At 36.5% G+C, this 23,341-nt stretch overlaps 1 long non-coding RNA gene and 1 pseudogene across 1 annotated transcript in view; one reads left to right on the top strand and one right to left on the bottom strand.

Annotated features, from left to right (window-relative positions):
- LOC135217387 (uncharacterized) overlaps positions 1-23,341 on the top strand; it is a 260,801-nt pseudogene that overhangs the window by 42,123 nt on the left and 195,337 nt on the right.
- Positions 4,878-23,341, bottom strand: part of LOC135217388 (uncharacterized) — a 207,265-nt gene continuing 188,801 nt past the window's right edge. The window contains exon 3 of the long non-coding RNA XR_010315117.1: positions 4,878-6,230. This is a non-coding gene — a long non-coding RNA (uncharacterized LOC135217388). The remainder of the gene's footprint in view (positions 6,231-23,341) is intronic.

Below are 23,341 nucleotides of genomic sequence, written 5' to 3'. Positions count from 1 at the left end.
ATTTTACGTTTTACCTATATCTGTACAATAATATGACCCTTGGATTTCATTGGATTTTTTGGTCAGGTCATCTTGGAATGTTTACATTTTGTGAGTGACCACACTCGTCATGATATCGAATTCCGATCGGCTTAATTCTATCAAACTGGAATGTGATCAAATAGACTTTGCATTCCTACCAAAGCACTTATTTACATGAAAGATACACATAACAGGGCAAAACTGACTTTAATGATAAATGTGTCCTTTTGAGTTACTATACTTGTTTTTTTCCATCTGTCCATCCGCCTGTGGTGTTTTTGTATGGTAACACTGCGTCCCGGGCTTTAGATATAGTCGATTTTTTTTAACCTGGCAAACTTTGCACTTACTTTGCCACTCAGTGCTTGTCGCTGATTGGATGAATGTCGTGTTGTCCGAATCTCTCAGTTTTGTTTTGACACTTTCAGAATTGTGATTATACGGCCATAGATTGAGATAAGAGCCAAATTGTGTAATGTTATGTAAATACCTGTTGAATAAACTTAAGTATTAAGAAGTTACATACCAAATTATTATATAATAGTTAACAGTTATGAAACTCTCCTAAGCTGTAGCCTTGAAATATGTTTCGAACGCATGAACTTTTATGTTTTAAATTTCTAGCTAGATTTCAAGTCTAATCATGCTATTGGTTGTTTGAAAAAAAAAAATTTATTGTACATGGCTGATGATGTATAACGCTAAGAACAAAATACTATCGGTAGAAATGTAAGCTTGTCAAAAAATTGGGGTGGAGGAGTTGTGGGAGGAACAGCCTCGGGGTTGACGGAAAGTTGACGTACTCTGTCAGCGGGAGGTTCAAATGCGGGTTGTGCTTTTCTTGTCTTCATAAAATAATAAAGATGTTTATATATCATAATGTTCCTTTTTTTAATTTCAAAAGTAATGCTCACGGAATGTCATTAATGTTTTAGGATATATATAAGTTGCTGTTGCTGTCGCCTTAATGATTTGTCATTGTCTTGCTAGGCCCTCCTTGTGAAGTGGGGGGGGGCGGGAAATATGGAAAAAAAACACCATTCATTATATATTACGGCATTGAACTGGTACTAACTGCCTAGCCTAACTGCCAGGCAGCATGTATATGCCTGGTGAAATGGTGTTTGAAGTGCCTTCATCTCTGCTGCTTTGTTCCATATCGTCTCTTGTGGCCATGGGTGAAATAGGTGAAATCGACGACAGTGAGCAAACTGCTCGATAGCAATTCTAAGCTGATTGATGATGGCGGTGTGGTTGCAGACGACAACTCGCCGGCTGTTCCTTTCTCAACTCCTATACCCCAAATGTTTCGGCAAGCTTACATTTTCTACGATAGTATTTTGTTCTTAGGCGTTATACAACCTTCAGCAATGTACAATAAATACTTTTTGCTTTTTCCAAACCACCAATGGCACGATTGCGCTAAAAATCTAGCTAGAAATTTAAACATTAAAGTTCATGCGTTTGACAACATATTTCAAGTCTACAGCTTCGGAGAAGTGCTGTTTCATAACTGTTAACTATTACAAAATAATTTGGTATGTAACTTCTTAATACTTAAGTTTATTACAACAGGTATTTACATAACATTGCATACTTTGGCTCTTATCTCAATCTATGGCCGTATAATCACAATTCTGAAAACAATGTCAAACAAAACAGAGATTCGGACAACACGACATTCATCCAATCAGCGACAAGCAGCTGAGTGCAAGTTAAGTGCAAGTTTGCCAGGTTTAAAAGAATCGACTATAGTTACATTCAGCTTACATTCACGATTATAATAATATCCTTATTTAGGAATATTAACGGTGTAATTCGCATACAGTAAATTATTAAAACACTTTTCAGTTGCAAATGTACACCCAGATATCATTTTATTTAACTAAAACTTACACATAGCGTAACTATCTAAAGCACGGGACGCAGTGTTACCATACAAAAACACCACAGGCGGATGGACAGATGGAAAAAAAACAGAGTATAGATATGCCCTGGCCATAACTGAATTCAATTTAGAATATAGGCCAATGGCCAAACATTGGAACCAATGAGGTCATTCAGCTCTGAAGAGGAAAATTGACAGTAAAAAAGTTTGAAAGGTGTAACAGGAGGAAAACCTCAAAGCAGTTGCATAATGAATTGACTGTTAGGAGAGAGTGGAGACCAGATGGAAGAGAATATAAAAGGAGGTACAGTAAAATAACGAAAGGGACTGCAGCTATAGGCCGGAGGCACGCTGCAAAGAACGGTGCACTGAGGGCGCTATCCCCCAACAAGCCTCCTAGCAGCCCTACATGAATATAATGCGATATTTCAAATGCATACATGTAGTAACGTTTAAAATTCATTATCAAAGACTCAACAATCAGAACAAGCAAGCAGGTGTTTCTTGCTCTATTAAATTAAGAAGAAGGAGGAGGAGGAGGACATCCTGTTCACACAAACCGTGTCCAGCAAGCATGTTTTAGTGTCGTCTTTTTCTTCAATTGTTAACAGCCATCCATCAAGTGGTGGATAAAACTACGAAAAATACACGACCGGCCCTGTCAGACCTCGTTAATTCCTGTCGTCAGAATTTTGCTTACTCGTTACGGTCTTTCTTTCGTGCTGATCTCAATACTTTAATTATACTGTTTATTGTACAAAATTAAGTAGAAATCACGTCGTAAGAATAAAACGAGTTAGATCTATATTGCTCTGGGTAGGGAGGGTAATGCCACGGTAGCTCTCTAATATGCTGGCGGAGCACATTAGAGAGAGAAGTGGCTATTATAGACAGCCGAGCAGTATTTTAAGAAATCTCAAGAGATTAATTTAAGATTAGAACTTTATCAATGTGGTTAGCCTACCTGAGCCTAAAGAAGCTAAGCATTGCTCAAAATGCTTTCTCAGTGACGCTGAAAGAAGCACCTTGTTGCTACTGGCTTTAGAATACGCTTCAGCTTTCTCTCATATTCAACAATATATCTTCTATTAACCCACGACGCCTTACAACAATAGTTGGGGGAAGGCTGGTGTGAGGTCAAACTCAGCATGTGCCTACGTGCAAGAAAGCATTCCCCTTCTCTGTTACTAAACGCAGAGAAGAAACTCACCATCATTGAAGTCTTTGTTGACCCAAATAAAAGAAATTTTTTGAAAAATGTATCATTGGAGGAGCATTACAGCTGTGTGTTTAAGGCGTGCGTATTTCACCTCAACCGAGTAACAATAATGAAGAACGCACTGAAAAACTCAACCTAACTTATGCACTGATCGACGAGCAACAACTTTCGAAAGGGTTTGGTATTCTATTATTACAATTTCACACGTAAAGTTAATTAATCACCATTTTGAAATTTTAACAAATCTAGGCCTAGTCCTGTGGTCGACAACCTGCGACTCCAACCCCTAAACAAATACCTTTTTATCCGTCTAAACCAGTGGCTTTCAACTTTTTCACTACCGAGGACCACTTTCATCTAAATGGGTTTTCCAACATCCGCGCGCCCCTCCCCATTATTCATTTCCAACATCCGCGCGCCCCTCCCCATTATTCAAAGGTATGTCAAGCTGAAAATGACGACTTTATTCAAAGCGAGACCGTGTTGTTATACTTATCAAAATGAATATACATGTAAATGAATACCTGAAAATTAAGAAAACAAATAAATGCAAATAAGAGAAGAAATCTATAATGATTTATTGACTCCTTTCATGAGCTAGTGGCCACCCTGGATTACCTATGCGGACATCAGGTTGAGAACCACTGGTCTAAACCAAGGAAACTGTTGACACTCTTCACAAGCAATATTTGATTAAATTTGATTAAATTTTCAAAGCATATTATAGGCATCAACAATTTCGTTAAAGGTGCTGGCATATAAAAAAACAAAAAAAACAAACGGATAATGCATGAAAAAAATACATTATATAATTTGCTTTGTGAATGTAAGTACAATAAATAAGTGGAATTGTTTCTGAAGTACCGCAGTTGTTGTTTGAGATTAAGCTGGCCTTATGCCAGCACGGGCTCTTGCTCATAGAGCAGCTCAGGAGACCATTTTTGTCATTGCAGCCCTGACAGTACTAAATGGCTCTTCCACCTTCTAAGGCAGGCGACCCGTGGCCTTGTCCATGTTACAATACTTTAAAGACAATGGGGGGTCTCTCTCTCTCTCTCATTTGTTATATAGTCTCTAGCAATCCCGAATGGTTTGTAATTACCACTCGTGTCCTACCTCCACCATTTACCTCTCATCCTCTGCCTGCGGGCAGTACAATCCACTCTGTGGCCATGACCAGATATGTCAGTGAATGTTCATCTTTCGGGTGCCGATGAGTTGAGACAGGTTATAGAGCTCACAGGGCTGGCAGAGATTTCGAGGAGAGAGAGAGAGAGAGAGAGAGAGAGAGAGAGAGAGAGAGAGAGAGAGAGAGAGAGAGAGAGAGAGAGAGAGAGATCCAATGTCTTAAAATAGAAATTGGACGAAAACAACACTTTTTTTTCTTTTCGCACGAAAACACAGCTGCCTCCAGCACTTCGGTCCAGTAAAGCACAGAGAGAGAGGAGGGAGAGAGAAGAAGAGAAGAGGAGAGAGAGAGAGCGAGAGAGAGAGAAGAGAGAGAGAGAGAGAGAGAGAGAGTAGAGAGGAGAGGAGAGAGGAGAGAGAGGAGAGAGAGAGAGAGAGAGATTGTTTTGTTTGTTTATGGGGGCTTTTACGTTGCATGGGAACCCTACCCAAAACCAGTGGTTATACAGCAACGGGACCAACGGTTTTCCGTGACTTCTGAACCACGTCGAGAGTGAACTTCTATCACCACAGAGAGAGAGAGAGAGAGAGAGAGAGAGAGAGAGAGAGAGAGGAGAGAGAGAGAGAGAGCGCCAAGAACTTTAAAATTCATAGGCCTCCTAATTACCCAGGGATGAAGCGATTTAATCCCTTCTGCACGTGTAATCCTTAATTCTTAATTAACAATTTTATGCTCGCACTCCCTTTCATCCCAAAGGATTCTCTCTCTCTCTCTCTCTCTCTCTCTCTCTCTCTCTCTCTCTCTCTCTCTCTCTCTCTCTCTCTCTCTCTCAACTATATGCAAAGTTTGTCTGCCAGGACTATTTTTTGGCTGTCTGTAACACTTTGCCGCTCATTTAAATGGCCAACTTTCATTTTTCAACTATGGATTTTTGTTTTTCTTTTAAACTTTTTTCCCTTAATCAAAACCATTCATCCACATTTCTCTCCGTCCTTCTCCCCTCCCCACCCCATATTACTTTCATTGCTCTTTACCTATATTCTGTAACTATTGAATGAAGAACACCGCAAAAAAAATAATAATAATAATAAAAAATACATCCGTCGCCTGACAAAGCAGATGATTCCTCAGCAACCTACCGACCCCTATAGGCACTGGTAAGCACTCCGCGACTTCTGGATATGAAAACCACCTCCGTAACATTGCTGTCACACCATCTGCCCAGTACTTTTCCAGCCTTAGTATTTTGTCCATTCGTTAAAACTTCGAATCACACACACTTTATGCTAGGTCCGTGCCGTCACCTCTTTCTTTCCACGTTACCATATTAGCTCTTAACCATCGTAATCGATCTTTTCATGTATGTTATCAACATTCTCACTACATCGGTGTCTTAACGTCTAACCACCTCCAGTCCCCTTCAAAATTGCTGGGAGTGGGGTTGGAGTGGGGCGTTCAAGCTAGATGGCTTTGGAGCGCTGAAGTCGAGACTATAAACAACAGAAATGAGATCGGCATAGCGAAGGGGACGAAGAACAAACAATTGCTGAGACATCACCCTACGGAGTAGACACCCAAAGCGGTATTGAGCAAAACATCAGCAGTCCAAGATATTGTACAGAGGGAAGTGCAAAAGGACACACCTTTTCTCCAGAAAGAAAAATAAGTCTGAATAAAATGTTTAGCTTTCCAAACTTCCACACTGAATATGAACTGAGCATGTGAAAACTCAACATCCAATCAATTATGGTGTAATTCTCTAACACCATTCAAAAATTCGCAGGTAATTACAAAACTAAAACAATGACACAATCTTACCTCTTCACAGAATCCTGTATCCAAATTTTTGAAGCATGTTAAAATAGAACAAATTTAATGCAAGGCAACAATAAGTAATTTGCTACTTACGTGAACCTCATGGCATCTACATTACCACACCTAATTCCACACACGGTGATTTTCTCTCCACTTACCTGGAAAAAACATGAATCACTCAGTTTATCAAAGGATCATAATATAACCATAGTGCAAAAGATACATAATGTAACCATAGTCAAAAAGATATCTGTAATAACAGTGAATTCCAAAAATAACTATAGTAGTCATAATTACTGTAATTAAAAATGAGTATAATTCAGAACCGCCTCCCAGAGGGAATCGTGCAGCACATTGGAGCTTCAGAAGTTCAAGCGAAAAAGCAATGCAAAATTACCCTAAAACTGTTCTTGCATTTCAATACATGTTTGTCTGTTTATTAATTTTTGCTTTATTCTTAAAAAGAAGGATTTTCTCCTTTATGTATTTACCTGCTCTTCCTTCTTCCTTATGAACATCATATTCTTTGGAAGCCTTAATATCAAGTCAATAATGGGCCCTGTGGGCTTGTTCCATATGAATAGGTTTCATCTAGTGAATAATAATAATAATAATAATAATAATAATAATAATAATAATAATAATAATAATAAAAAGGCAAAGTAACAAGGACTGGAGGAATAAAGCTACCAGATGGGAATGGCATCAAACACACAGATGCGACAGGAGACAAAAACCTGGGAATAATGGAAGGAGAGGAAATAAAACATGGAAGGTGGAAGATGTTAATTGGTATAGTTATCTAGGAGTAAATATAATGGATTAGAGAAGTAGATCACAAAATATGAGTAGGAGGAGGTCAGCACTATGCCATCAAAGGTTGAAGCTGAAATTCGAGTTTATATAGAGGACAAGGTTGGCAGCCGTATTTCCTAAAACCCAACGATGCTGCAACCAATTTACATTTGGGTGAACAGGTGGGCAGTAGGCCAGGAGCAATGCACGGGTCTACCACACATTACCCGTGTGCAGCAAACTTCAACCATGACGGTCATTTGGGTAAGTGCGCCAAAGATCCTCAATATATAATATATATATATATATCCTCTAAATAATATATATAAATCTAATAGATATAGTATATATATATATGATATATGTAAGATAATAATATATATATAATATATATAATAATATATATATATATAATAATAATATATTTATAATTATATAATGTATATCTAATATTATATATATATATAATGTATATATATAATATATGTATATGTATAATAATAAATATATATAATATAATATAATATTCTAATATATAATATATATAATATAATCTATATATATCTAATATATAATATATATAATATATTAATATTTATATATATATAAATATATGTAGACATAAGAATAGGATGGGTAAATATACATATTTATAGATATATATAGGATATTTAAGAATTATATATATATATATAATAAATATATATATACATAAGATATATATAGAATCGATAGTAGATATATATATTATATATAATAATAATATATGTATTGTATACATACATATATATATACATATAAGAATACAATATATTAAATAGTATAATATGAATTAATATATATCTAGATAACATAGATAGTAAATCTAGATTATATATATTACATATTATATAAAATGATATATACATATAGTATATACATTGTTAAATACATATATATAAATATTATCCATATTAATAATACATACGATATATATATAGCCTAGATATATATATCATATAATATCTATCTACCATATATAAGTTATATATCAATATATATATATACCATATTATATTATACATACATAAGATATATAACATACATAATATATATATCATAAGTAAATATATATACATAGATATATATGATCATGACATACATATATATTATATACAGACATATAATATATATACATACCTATAATTATAATACATACGATATATATGAGATACATTATATTATAGATAACAGATAATATTACATACCATATATAATATATACATACGATATATATATATAGATAATATATATATATAATATACATATATAGATACATACATAAATATATATATATACATATATCAGACATACATACATATATATACTACATATATATATATACATACTATATATATATACATACTATAGTACATATATAATATATACATAGCATATATATATATATACATATATATATATATCCTATATATATATATATATATACTAATATATATACTATATAATATTATAGTATATAGCTGACCAACACGCCTCTGCATGGAAGCACTTTGAAGAACTCGCAAAAAAGTTCCATTCGTATCATTTGAATTATGTAGTATAAAGTATGTGCATTATCATTGAAAATACTTTTCTTTTCTTTGATTAATAATTCTGTCTTGAATTCATTACTTTAAATAAACATATGTGCATTTATACATTAACCTCGCACTTATCTGATTTTAGAGAGAGAGAGAGAGAGAGAGAGAGAGAGAGAGAGAGAGAGAGAGAGAGAGAGAGAGAGAGAGAGAGAGAGAGAGAGAGAGAGAGTTTGATATGATGGTAACACTAGAGGGTACTGAAGATTTTATATTTTATTGGCAAGGTATGACCAAGATACGTTTGGCTTTAAATGGACGCTTGAAAAAAAGCTAGTAATTTCTCCGTCGCGAGAAACATTTTAATGGAGGACATGTCAGTCACAGAAGCATTTGGTCTGTTACTTTACTCCGTGGCGCCAAGGATTGTAAACCATATTTATACCGATTTAGGTTTTCGACCTTGACTTTATCGAGGTAATAAACAATTATATAAACATTTTTCATAAATTCAGATCAAACTTATGTAGGGGATTTGGATTTACTGTTGCAGGCTAACCATATGTCTGAAAGCGCATGGAATAAAACAGAAAAATGAGAAGTAACCCAGTAACACTGAAGGAAAAAGTGACGGAAAACCGAAAACTTTATTTGTTTTGTCTGTGCTTGTATGTATGTCTGTCACGGGATAGGAGGTTTGATTTAGAGTAAACCTTTCTGGAGTGACAAAGAGGCTGTGTGCAACATTTTGTAGGAGTGTCATGCGGTTCGGATTTCTATAGTGGGCAAACAAATATACAAACATTCAAATTTATACGTATATAACCATATACACAATCGTCTGATATTCAGTGCACAAAATTATGGGAATCACTTACACCTGAGGGGTCATTATAATTGGTTAGTGCATCTTCGAAGCATTTATCAGTTACTTATCCGGCTCAAAATTTCCGTGTGTGTATGTGTATGTATGCGTGTATATATCATCATCCAGGTGCCATATCCCCCAGGACGTCGGCAATTATGGCTCGCCATTCCTCTTTATATATATAATTATTAATTCGGAAATTACCACGTGAGTAACTATGCAATTAAAGAAATTAACACAAGGTAAACATGGTGGGTGAGTGCCAACACAAAAGTGCCAAACGGATGGCTATCGTGTTTTTTCTTTTGTATATCTACAAAACATACGATAATCGTGATGAAATGGCGGTTGACATAAACAGAACTAGATCATCATCGTAGTTTTTTCTACTAGAAATTGCTCATTCTTTCCTCTTCGCATTCATGGCAGAGAAAATTATCTTCTAAAATAAAATAATTGGGTCTTCATGAGAATCACTTGTCAACATTTTTAATTGCGACGTTACGAAAACAAAATTCTCTCTCTCTCTCTCTCTCTCTTCTCTCTCTCTCATATCTTTGGAGTTTTCCCAGAAACACATTTTTTTCCATTCCTACCTCTCTCACGTGTTGATTTTGGCAGCAGAGCCTTCTACAGAAGGCCAGGGCAACAACAACAGACATTTCATCCGTGACCGATAGACCGCAGCTATCTTGAATGAATTTCGGCCTTGTGGATTTTTGTGGATTAGGCCGGTTCTGTCCCAACTATCTGCGTCAGGGAAAAATAGGCCCTAGTTCTGAGTCACGGTCCTTGTGTTGATCAAAATAAATTTGTCCCCTTGTATACTCTCGCCTCTTCCACATCGTTGTTTTATTCACTCACCTCACTTTTCTTTTATTCAGAAATGTATTCACGAAATAATAATAATAATACTAGTAATAATTAAACAATGCGTATCCATGGAATTTTGCATGTATCAACTACAGTTCACAAGTAATTAATGTACGGTTAGATTTGGCAATGTACAGCGATGGGACAGCATCTCTCACCAGTGACCAGTACATAATATGTACGTAATATGAAGCTAAACTTGGCCCGAGTTTCGGAAAACTTAAAGTTAAAAGCCCTGGGAATAGGGCTTAACCGTCTCCACCTTTTCTCAAATTATATTCAATTTCGAAAGTAATTCACACTGACAATATCATCATCATCAGAGTTATCTGATAATATCAGGGTTATCATCATATCTGACTATTCACATTATATGCATACATATGTACATATATATATCGAGGGCTGACAACAAGAAGAGGTTATGTTCATTTTTGACGAAATTTAGTAAAGACCACCAAAATGATTCTTGTCCCATAGACTACGTTTACCAGAATTGTTTATGTCCCAATCTAAGTAAAAGTGGACGTTTAACATGGTCACTTAACATTTTATGTCCATCACTTATTTCTAAGCAGAACTGGATATGTCCATTTAACCAGTTCTGGTAGGGATAAGGTTAACATTTTCCAGCCAGAACTGGTTATGTCCTTTTTAGCCAGTTTTGTTGGACATGATTATATAATAACTTTGCAATGATTTTTTAAATACACTGCTAATTTGATACAACTTTTAAAAGCACTTGTATAATTCATAAAGACACTGAACATTGATACCTGGATTAGTGTTTATTCATAAGTGAAATGTTCAGACTTTATAGAGAATGTGAAACATCCCATTCGGCAAAAACATCAGTACATGGAGAGAGAGAGAGAGAGATAATGAATGAATAATTAATAATTCTCTGGCGTCGTGACTACCAGGATCATTGACGCCGAATAATGAAGCCATTTGGACAACCAATTTGGGAAAATCCACACACACATCATAAAAACTCTTAAAATCCCATATCAGTTATTGTACTATAGCTAGCGCAAAGATGCTACTTACGCAATAAACACCACCAAAGCTAAATTATTATTATTATTATAAAATAGTTTAACCAGGCCACTGAACTGACCTTCAGCTCCCATGGGGCTGGCCCAAAGGATTAGATAAAATGCCAAGGTCAAGGCCAAAAGCCACGAGCTTGGACCAAAACAGGTCTTATATAATAAATAAATGAATTAAGATTAAATAATAAATTGCACAGAGGCAAAGGCTTTCATACTAGAACACAAACAGGCAATAAATACATTTATTCACGTTTCCATACATTCATTCTAAAAAACCAAAGCTAAAAACTACACACATACATAAAAGCGAAATACCTAAATTTCGTTAAAAACTCCAACTTCTTTTAAAAATTCAACCACACACTCATAATCATACTGCGCTTCTTCACCCAAAATCTTTGTCAAACTGTAATTACCATCTCTATCTCTTTTGTTCTTTTAAAGTGCTGCTCTCTCAGTTCCCGATGACTAGGACATTCAACTAGCAAATGCTAATAGTCAATGGGACGAGGACAGTCATCACAGTAAGGTTGGTATTCACCACTCATGAGATACCCATGTGTCAATCTTGTAGTCCTATACGGAGGCGGCATATCGTTACTTCCCATTTCCTAGGCATAGATTCATATTTCCAAGGGTGTGTACGTGTGGCAAACTCTTTCATTTTATTTGGTCCTGCTTCGTTCCATTGCTGTTCCCATAATCTTGCAATGAACTTTGATATACTAGGAAAAAAGTCTCTATATGGTACAGCAATTGGTCCTTGGTATCATATTGGTTGCTGCTGATTTAGCTAGTTGGTCTGCTTTTTCATTTCCAAATATATTTACATGCGCCTGGTACCCGGGAGCAAAAAGCAGAATTATAAGTAATAACCCTCTACGCTGATGTAGAAATACCCACTGTGAGATTTTCAATGTAATTGGATGATCAGTATTAAAAATTTCAAGTGCCTGTAATGCACTTTTGGAATCAACAAAAGATGGTGATAGTTAGTGGAATTCTGGAGGGTTGCAATATGTTCCAATGCTGTTAAAATTCCATACAGTTCCGCTGTGAAGTTCGATGCTACGATGGGTAGTGCTCCTCTGCGACTAAAATCATCACTAAAAACTCCATATCCGACTCCATCATCAGTTTTGGAGCCATCAGTAAAAACAAATGTAGAGCCTGAGTGCTCTGCAGCATGTTCTAAAAATAATACTCTGATTTCTGTATCTGATTTTTCTCTTTTAATACCTTAAAATATTTACAAAATTTAATTACAGGTAATTTCCATGCTGGGGTAATGGTAAATTAACTGGACATACAGGATTTCTTGACATATTCATTTTTTCCAAGATCTTTTTCACTCTAAAACTAAAAGGCTTAGGAAACCTTGGATGATTTTCATAAAAGTTGTTGAAAGAATTTCTATTTGCTGCTTCAAAGGCTTTAGAGTTGGGGATTCTCTGAACCCTAAACCAATATCTGATAATTGATGATTGTCGATATAACTCTAGTGGGATTTCTCCCGCATCAATTAATAAACTTAAGATGGGAGAAGATCGAAAGGCACCTGTTGCCAAGCGTATACAGTATGATGTACTGAATCTAAGATAGCAAGGCGATTAGAATGAATAGCAAGAAGAACTATATTTCAACATCCATAAAGTAATTTGAAATAATAAGTGATTTGTGTAGTTTTATAACTGTCTGCCTGTCTGCACCCCAGTTGGTATTAGATAATACTTTCAAAATACTTAAAGCTTCAAGGCACTTGGTTTTAATATGTTTCAGATGGGGAAGCCAATTGAGTTTTTTGTCGAATATGAGGCCTAAGAAGCGTACCTCTTCAACACAGGGTATTCTATGGTTGTACAGATAAAGGTCTGGGTCGGGGTTACTCCCGAAGGTGGCAAAAATGCATAACAGTAGTCTTACTGGCTGATATTTTAAATCCCTGTTGTTCAGCCCAATGTACTAGCTTATTTATTGTCAATTGTAATTTCCTTTCTGCAACCGACATTCGTGATGCAGCAACAGATATTGAAAGATCATCTACGAATAGGGTACTCAATACATCCTTGGGTATAAACAGACACGACTCCATTTATTTGCTAAAGCAAAAAGTTGCTAAAGCAAAAATGTGACACTAAGCACACTTCCTTGTGGGACACCCTCTTCTTGGCATCGTCTATCTGATAATGTGTTCCCGCCCACTTTAACTTGAAAATATCTACATTTTCAAGAATGCTTGAATGAATAGGGGCAATTTTGCCTCGTAGTACCACAGGTATGAAGTTGTCTTAAGAATGCCATGCCTCCAAGCAGTATCATAAGCTTTCTCAATATCAAAAAAAATAGTTATATGGTGCTGCTTGGAAGCAAAAGCTTCACATATGGAGGTTTCCAGCTGCAGTAGGACATCTACTGCCGAGTGCATCTTTCTAAATCCACATTGTGAGGGTGAGAAAATACCATTACGCTCTAAATACCAGACAAATCTTGTATTCACCATTTTTTCCATCAACTTGCATAAACAGCAAGTTAGTGCTATTGGTCGATAACTAGCCACTGAAAAAGGGTCTTTACCTGGTTTAACAAAAGGTAATACGAAAGCCCAATTCCCATATGACTGGGTAGCTACTTTCATGCCATAATCTGTTAATTATACTTATTATAAATAGTTTTGTATTTTTGAAATATGCCTAAACATTTGATAGGGAATTTCATCCGGACAGGGGCAGTGTTATTGCTGCTGGCCAGGGCAGCATCAAATTCCCTTTCTGTAAAGGGTAAATTATATGGCTCTATCTTATCTGTGGAAAAGTCTAATCGCAGTTGTTCTTCTCTTCTATATTGATATCCAGGGGAACTGTCAGATTTTTTTGAAACTTGGGCAAAATGATCGGCGAGTTTATCACTTACATCTTTTGCGTCGGCGATGAGGTTGTCATTAACTTTAAGTACTGGGGGGGGACTGGGAGTAAATTTCCCAGCAATCTTTTTTATTTTTTTCCATATACTGCAGATAGGTGTTCGGTGGTTAATGGACCGAATAGACGCCCATGACTGCCTTCTAGCAGTTTTCATTGCCTTTCGAAAAACGCGCTCTATTCTGTTTGTATATTATCATGTTTGCTATAGTTCGGAGTCTACGATAACGTGTAAGTGATGTTCTTGTGACTCGGTGTAATAGTGTGAGCTCTTCACACCACCACGGGACTGGGCGTCGCCTGAAAAGACCTGTAGTTTTTGGTATAGAATGCATACCTGCTGTATGGAATGTCCCATTTAATAAATCGATTGCATCATCTGCCGTTGGGAAGTCATTTGCGTCACTTTCTATTTCGCTTAGTTCTTGAAATTTGTTCCAATCTGCTTTTTCAACATTCCACCGTGGAGATCTTTGAACTGGTGGGTCATCATTGGAATTTATTATTATGGGAGCATGGTCACTGCTTTGCCAGTCATCATTCGTCTTCCATCTGAAATCCATCGTGCAATTGGAACTAGATATTGTAAGGTCTAAGCATGAGACTGTACCTGTCTGGATATGGTAATGAGTGGGTTCTCCGGTATTTAAAAGTCCTAAATCTTCATTTTCTATTATGGAAGCTATAATATTCCCTTTTTGATTTGATGTCACATCTCCCCATAAAGGATGTCTGCCATTTAAGTCTCCCATGAGAAGAAATGGTCGTGGAAGCTGATGAAGTAAATCAATTAGTTCTTCTCAGTGATTGGATTGTTGGTGGAAGATAAAAGGGAACAGAGTGTGTATTTTCGTCTTAGGTGAATTTGAACCGCAACAGCCTGTAAAGGAGTATTTAGTGGGATTGGAAAATGAGGAAGGTCCCTGCGAACATAAATAAGGCAACCTCCATGTCTTCCCACTTCCAAATTATATTGTGTTCTATATGATGTATACTCTCTAGGGCAAGGTGTGTGGACATCAAGCATTGTTTCTTGTAAACATACAGCAATAGGGGAGTATTTATAGAGTAACACTTTAAGTTCCTCATATTTTGCACGAAGTCCCTGACAATTGCACTGTAAAATTGAAGAGAAGGTGTCTAGGTTTTGGAGGGTAGTCTCTATTAAGGTCATTTTTGAATGCTTAGTGGATGGGAAGCTTTGCTTGTAAATTTTTGATGACGATTGTTTTTCTTCGCCAGTTTGCTCATGATTTTGGTTTTGTCTTTTGTTGGAGTTAATGGAGGAGAGGATGAGGGTGTTCTTACCCTCTTCATTTGTTTTTTCCCTCTAATTCCATTAAATCAGGCAGAGATTCTGCCTGAGATAATGCAGAAGGTGGAGTAGAGGGAGGTTTGAGGGAGATATCCAGTTTGTTATATGGAACGTTTATTTTATCCGTCTTTGCCGATTGTGCTCTAACCTTACTAGGCTGAGCACTTGGCCCAGTATGTCGGGCCACAGGAGTAGAAGCATCCTTTATTGAGGATGAGGAAGGATCAGCAGATTGGAGTGGAGCCCTAGTGGTGGAATGTTGAACCACAGGGGCTGAGGCATCCTTCATTGAGGATGAGGAAGGAGTAATGGATTGAAGTGGAGCCCTTGTGGTAGTAAGGGCTTTAGAATAAACTCTTGGCTCTTCCCAAGAGTCGTCTTGCATGTCCAATACTGATGTGCTCTGTATATGCTTTATTAACTGCTGCTGTTTCAACTTTAAATTCTTCACATATTTTATCAACTGATTTGTGCTCTAGCTGACAATTAATGCATTTAGGTATATCTGAGCATGGGCATGTTCTAGGGCAGAGCAATTATTACACATCTTATTATTTTTACAAACTTTAGATGGATGACCAAATTAAAACAATTAAAACATTGTAATGCTTTTGGTTGAAAAGGTCTAACTCGCACTCTTCATTTTCTATTACTATATGAGATGGTACATTACTGTCTTCAAAGTAAAAATCATCATGTTGCCATTTGGGACCTTTTTCACTTTTCCATACAGTTGGTGGACATATCTAAAATTTCTTCTTCAGTAAACTCGTACAAGTCTCTATCAAAAGCCACACCTCTTCCATAGCTAAAATTTAGGTGAGGACTAATTTTCTCTATTATATCGTTGTTATCAACTTTCATCATTGTTAGCATCTGTGACTGAGTTTTAGATTTTGCATGAATAAGAACAGAGCTCTTACCAAATCTAGTAATGTCACCACCTCATTATGCCACCTATTTTTTGCTGAAGTATCTACTAAACTTGTAATAGTTGAAGTTCTCCTCTTGGCTTTAACTACCAGCCATTTAGGAGGGTTGGGGGACTCTTATTTTGTCAACGTTGCTACTATTGGAGTTGATTGGATTCCATTCTGCAGGTTTATAAATGTCTAAGTTTCTTGGGGCTTTATCGTCAAGGCTCCTTTAAAACTAATGAGTTACATACTATTCAAGGTATCAATACTACAGGTTGCTTTAAAAGCATCTTCATGTTTATCAAATGTTACCCAAGCTTCCCATTTTCCTTCTGTGTCAAGAAAGTTCATACGAATCTCTGCTATATTGCCAAACATGTTCAAAGATGTCGAGATATCCTCATAGTTACACTGAAGTGGAATATTTTCATATGTAATAACTTTCAAATGCGTCACTCTACTATTATTGGCATCTGGGGGGTTCAAAGAATGGTCTTTGTTTGAGCCAGAAGTCGTCAACGGTGCCAGTGAGTCCATTTTCCCAGGGGATGTGGGTTCATAGTCCGGATCCATATTTCGTTTACTAAAAAAAAAAAATAAAACTCTTACTACTTGGTTATATCAAGAAAGTATCGTGAGTCACTCAGGTATTCACATTCTCACCAATGGCACTAGTGAGAGTTGAACTCCCAATGGTCCACCCATACCCTCCCATACAGGATAGCACAATACATTTGCGGTGGCCCAGGTATAAGCCAATCTGCCTGCTGGGAGCGTCTGATTCCACTAATGGGAATCATCTCCCCACCACAAATGTATTGGTGGGCTTCCGGACAAAAGCCAGGAGTCCCACCCCCAGAAAACCAGCTCCCCCTGGATTCCGATGAGCCAGTCCCTGGAGATGGTTCCGCCCTCAAGATAGCAATGGGAAAAATCCCATTACTTACTCTCAGGTCCAAACCATATCAGGTGGTGACTCAACCACCACAACTCCCACTATTAGCTTCAAATGCAAACCCTTCCTAACCAACGATCCCTTCTCAGACTCACCTTAGTAGTAAATTAGACGAAAGTGGAAATGTCCACACCATTTATTGCCAAAAGTTGTAGGCGTTCCGTCAGGATCCGGCCTTCACAAGAGTGAAGGCAGGATCCCTTACCCCCTCACCACGTGAAGGAACCTACCTCGAGGGGAGAGGAGGAGAGAAGAGGAGAGATCGAGGACAGAGAGAACGAAGAGGAGAGCAAGATCGAGACTGGAGAGATGAGAGGAGAAGGCGCGAGGAGACCTGAGGAGAGACGAGGATCGAGAGATGAGAGAGCGAGAGAGGATTCCGCACAATATTTTGCATTGCGTATAGCCTTTCTTTTTCATTCAAAAAAATATCAGTATGGCAAGTGTATTAAAAATAAGCAACGACGAAAAGAAGCAGCACAGAGTACCAAATCTGAGTATATGGAAAGAGCAACCGATGAAAATGCATAAAAATTTTGTTTCTGCTACTTTGATATGCAATTCCGAGCAGTTGTTTCACTCATGTACTACAAAAGGAAGTTAAAGTGCTTATAATCTTTATTTGTATATTGCAACAACACAGAGTTTGTTTGTTTGCATGGTGTTTTTACGTTGCATGGAACCAATGGTTATTCAGCCACGGGCCCAACGGCTTGGGTGAACTTCTGTCACCAGAAATATACATCTCTCACCCCTCAGTGGAATGACCAAGAATCGAACTCACGGCCACCGAGATGGCAGGCCATGACCATACCGATCACGCCACTGAGACGCCAAGTGATGCATTTTCTTATTGTTGGCGAGAGGTGGAAACCGACTTACGGAAGCACGAGTGTTTCAAGCTTCGTCCTAATTTTCAAGTATTGTGCATCGCCATATGTTTCCTAAACTTTTTTTTACTGAAGAAAATGAGGTTAAAGCTGCGCTTACCCATGCAACCATCCTCAAAAGTGGTGATAGGTATTACGTCGGTATAGCGTATCCCACACTAAGCCTTATCAAATGGTTGTTTGACTTATGGTGAAATGTCATTTTACCTATCCTGGTCAATAGGAAATTTTTAAAGGAAATTAATATTCTGTATGATGATATGTAAACTTTAAAAATTGTTTTAATTTATAGGTAAAGAGGATGGCTCTGCATCACAGATACGTCATTAAGCACCCCTTATTCGAAATGGTCTGAGTAAAGAGATAGTAAGTCATATGTATACCTAGCTTGGCTGAAAATGCTGATCGCATTTCAGTTATGCTAGCACATACATACCTACACATATACGTGACTTTTAGAAGACCTCAATGACTTCATGACCTTGAAGGATAAGTTTTTATATTTGTAAATGGAAGGATCCGAAAGTACTTGGAGCATCCCCACTGACAAACAACAAACTTATTTGTATGCAAAATCTGATGTCTAATTAAATTTTGCCACATGAATGTGTCAAAAATAAAATATACGTAATTCTTTTGCAGGTAAAAGTGTAAAAGATATAACATTAATGAACACACTTAGAGGGTACTATTTATAGCCCTACAATCTCGAGCACCAATTTCGAGTACTCCTTTGGCCCTGTGAACTGTCAACAAGGGCTTCGTTTATTGGAATGGACGAATCGGATTTGCTGACCACTCCCACTCAACTAGCAGGTAAGTCTTTCGACAGTGGAGTCTCACCTCTATAATAGTAGCATATTCATATATTAATATATATATATATATATATATATATATATGGGAAAAGAAAGTAAGTTTATGTTTCAAGAAGTTTCATAAGCGAATGAAAGCTGAAAAATCAACACAGATCAATTTAGTAATCGGATATCTACTCAAGCATAGTGATAAAAAAAAAATCTTAATTAAATTCTATGATTCGAGATAGAGAACCGAATCATCTTATGACTTTCAGTTTTCAAATTGTTTAACACAGAAACTTCATAAGCATGGGGAGATTTAGGAAGGACCGTAAACCTTCCACAAATTTAAAAGAATGATCGAAAGTTAATTGGATAAAGGAAAAGAAATAATGTTGAGTACGATTAATAAGATACTGAATCAATTTCTGAATGCAATATTATAATGCATATACTTGGAAACAAATCTATTACAACACTGTTTCATATGCGCGTTAGCCAATATTTCAAACTCAAAAATTGTCAAAATGTATTATCTTTTATTAAGATAATTTACCCAGACTACTGAGCTGATCGTCAGCACTTATAAGGCTGGCCCGAAGGATGTGAATGGAATGGAGTATTAGCACTTGGACCGATGAGATCATTCAGTGCTTTGATGAATGAATATGAAATTGAAAAAACAAACAGTACATTGGTATTGGTATGCATGCATTCAAACAATATATTTATAACGTTTACCTACATAATAAAAAAATTGTGATATAATTCAGGAGAAATTCAATAGGATTTTTTTTATTTGTATCTTTACAGCTCATAGAAATGATGGATTTGGAAATTTTCATTGTTGATTTTTCTTTTGTTTGTTTTATTTGTCATTTTTATATTTGTTCGATTAAATCACAATTCTTCAAAACTATCATAATTGGTCTAAGTGAAAATGTTGAAGACTCTGGCAACATTTCACCAACATTTACTTCATAATTTGATAGTCGCTGCCACGTATTTACACTTTTGACAAACACTCAACAACTGTTTGTTATATCATTCCTTTCAACTCTAGAGCATTCAGGAGCAGGCTTAAGTAGATCATTTATCAGGTGTCACGTGTAAGGCAAGAATTACTTGCGTATGTCTCGTTGTGGTATGATGAACTCCATTTCTTAACACTGTTTTATCTGCTTCATTTTCAGATTCTCCGTTCCTCAAATTGTCCCATTTACTTTTATTACAGGTCTTTCTTCATGTTATGTAATCACTAACAAGGATGTTGACATTAGTTCCTATCAAATGGACCGCATCTTTATCTGCTTTATTAGCCTCGTCACTTCCTTTGATCCCTATGATTGATTTTTTATGAAATTTAGGTCTAGAAGACCGAGCGGCGGAACCCATCAGGATTTTTCAGCGCCGTAATGAAGATGAAATACAGGAAATATGATTTATAATGAATAAGTGAATGCTAACAGATTAGTAAAATTCAGTGTTCACATATGAACGTAAAAAATGAAGATTGATAATGATAAAACCAATAAAAAATGAATAATTATCAAACGTTTTTATGTAAAATATATACTTCATACGTAAAAATAAACGACTAAAATCTTTACAAAATATACTGAAACCATATCTCACTAAAACAATCAGATCTTTCAGATAACCAACAAAGTTGTAATAGTCTTCCCAGCTATTTTCAAGTATTCGCCTATATGGGACGGCATCCAACATATTTCACCATTTCTTTCACGATTATACTCCTACGGCATGGGGGGAAAAAACTAAATCTGACGAACACAGTTGTTTTTCGGGTTCAACTCTGAATGGTTTTTGTACTGCTGCTTCTTGAATCGCTAAAAATCACAAATTTAAGGAAAGTCACTTCCTTGCACAAATTTTTGATAGCTGATGTAACTGCACAAAACTGCTGTGAAGAATGAGGCACAGTCGGGTAGAAAGAACTAGTAACTTGTTTACTTCTAAGTATTTACATTAAGTTTTTTAGTAATTGAAGGAAACAAAGGTTTTTACCTCAGAAGATCCCATAAGCCGAGCTTTGATATTAAAAGAAGCTAAGATTGACCCTGCTGACCTGGAGATTAGGTTTCCTGCCCAACAGACTTTCGGTGACCACACCCTTACCACAAGGGTGAAGCCCATGACCATCAGCTCAGGATATCAGAGCGACAAGAGGGGATTGGCAACTCTCAAGAAAACCAGAACAGCCATCGCATAAATGACAGCACAACGAATAGAAGTTCCAGAAGACTGCTGGGCCTTGACCCAGGCTAACATCCCAAACATCTTTTGAGAATGGGCCACAGAAGGGCCTGAAAGTACTCGAGTGTGGAGTAAAACTTAATGTAAATACTTAGAAGTAAACAAGTTACAAATTGAATTTGTGGGTTTCTTTTCAATCGTCAGAAGAAAACTGAAAGAAGTTTTTGTTTGGTTCAGAACTAGTATGTTTTGAAATACTGATGCAGACCATACTTCATATTGTGATTTAGACCCATCTGTGTATATTGGGGAATATGACCTGTAAGAGGGTAAAGAATACTACCACCGTAGGTCCTGCGTGTCGTAAAACGCGACTAAAAGACAGCTACTGGCTTGCAATCACTTTTTTTAGTAGAAGTCTAGGCCCACCGCCAATAACTGTGGAAACTGCTGCCTTGCATTATTCCTGTTTAGACAAAGGGAAGGCCCACCACCAGTATCTGTGGAAACTGATGCCTTGCAGTAGTACTTTTTCATAAAAGGCTAGGCCCACCGCATAACTGTGGTTGATGACAGTCAGGCCATGCGGTCGTAAAAACACCTTTGCCTACAATAAACCATGCCTGATGACGCCTTGGATAGAAGGCAGGGGAGAGGGCGCATCAGGCAACCGACCCCTTAATGTAGGGCTATCGGTGGGGAAAAAAAGTGTATATTGCTTAATATGTACCTAATCTATACATCTATTGTATGCTGTCTATGGTGTTCTGGGTAAATGAGCATAACTTTTTGTTAAGAAATTTTACGTGCGTACATCCAATGGTGGTGGTAATTTTACCCCCGGAGATACTTTCTATACTCAGTGTGTAACACACTACTAGCTCTGACTGGGAAAGGTGATAACACTGTTTATAAATATGACCTCCAAACTTTTTATTTTTGAGAGAGAGAGAGAGAGAGAGAGAATCGTGTATTAATCCTTAAGGCACTTTGCCCTGTTCATAAATTTCAGGGAACTCTTCATTGTTACAAAGAGGTTTAGCTCTTTTGAGAAACTGACCTTTTTACAGCAATGAAACAACGATGAGACTTAAAAAATCATTTTTGCTTTGAAGGTGTCTTCCAAAGGCAGAAATTCATTTCCAATATACTATTGCTACATTAGGTACCCTCTCTCCTTATCTCTACATTTCATTAATGTAAATAAATTAATAATGTATGTATGTATGTATGGGTATATGTGTATATATATTATATATATATATATATATGTGTATATATATATATATATATATATATATATAAAATGGTATATATATATATATATATATATATATATATTATATATATATATATATATATTTGTGAGAGGCTATCGCTTCTAACGACAGACAGACACACACACATTATATATAAACAGTATATAATATAATAAATAAAATATAATTAACAATATATATATAATAAAATACAATACATAATAATATATATATATATATATATATATATATATATATATAAAAGGGAGAATCACTACTATATTTCACAGTTCCCAACCAGAAGAAATATTTCATCAGACAAGTTTCAACGTTCATTGTTAAAGTCAAAGTTGTGGAATAACAATATTTTCCTTCCATACTCCACATACCGCCGCTGCCTTTGTTCTTTTAAAATAATTGTAAACGAACTCGACCTGGGAAGAAATATTCATAATGAATTTCTAGGCAACATACATCTTTGTGTCGGTGGCTTCCCTATTAACATTTCTAATTCCAAATATAATCCCAAAAACGCATAACGCCCTCGCTCAAGGGAAGTCATTTCAAGTTTCATAAAAAAAATTCGGTTCCAACGGCGTCATAAAACCAACACGGAGTGAGGCGAGGGAAAACAGAAGGGGTGAGGGTGAGGGGAAAAGTGAAGCTGAGGGGGAAACTGTCTCCTCTACTACTACTTCCTCCTCTTCGAAATGAGATGCATCGGTAGTAAATTCGGCCGTTGCGAACGGATCCTACAACCATAAAAACCGGAACCCCATCTCGGTTAACCCCGGAGACCTGCGCTCCAAAAAGCTCATATCTCAATGCGA

Source organism: Macrobrachium nipponense, chromosome 7 (assembly GCF_015104395.2).
Source record: "Macrobrachium nipponense isolate FS-2020 chromosome 7, ASM1510439v2, whole genome shotgun sequence".
Lineage (NCBI taxonomy): Eukaryota > Metazoa > Arthropoda > Malacostraca > Decapoda > Palaemonidae > Macrobrachium > Macrobrachium nipponense.
This window is presented reverse-complemented; position numbering and strand designations above follow the sequence as displayed.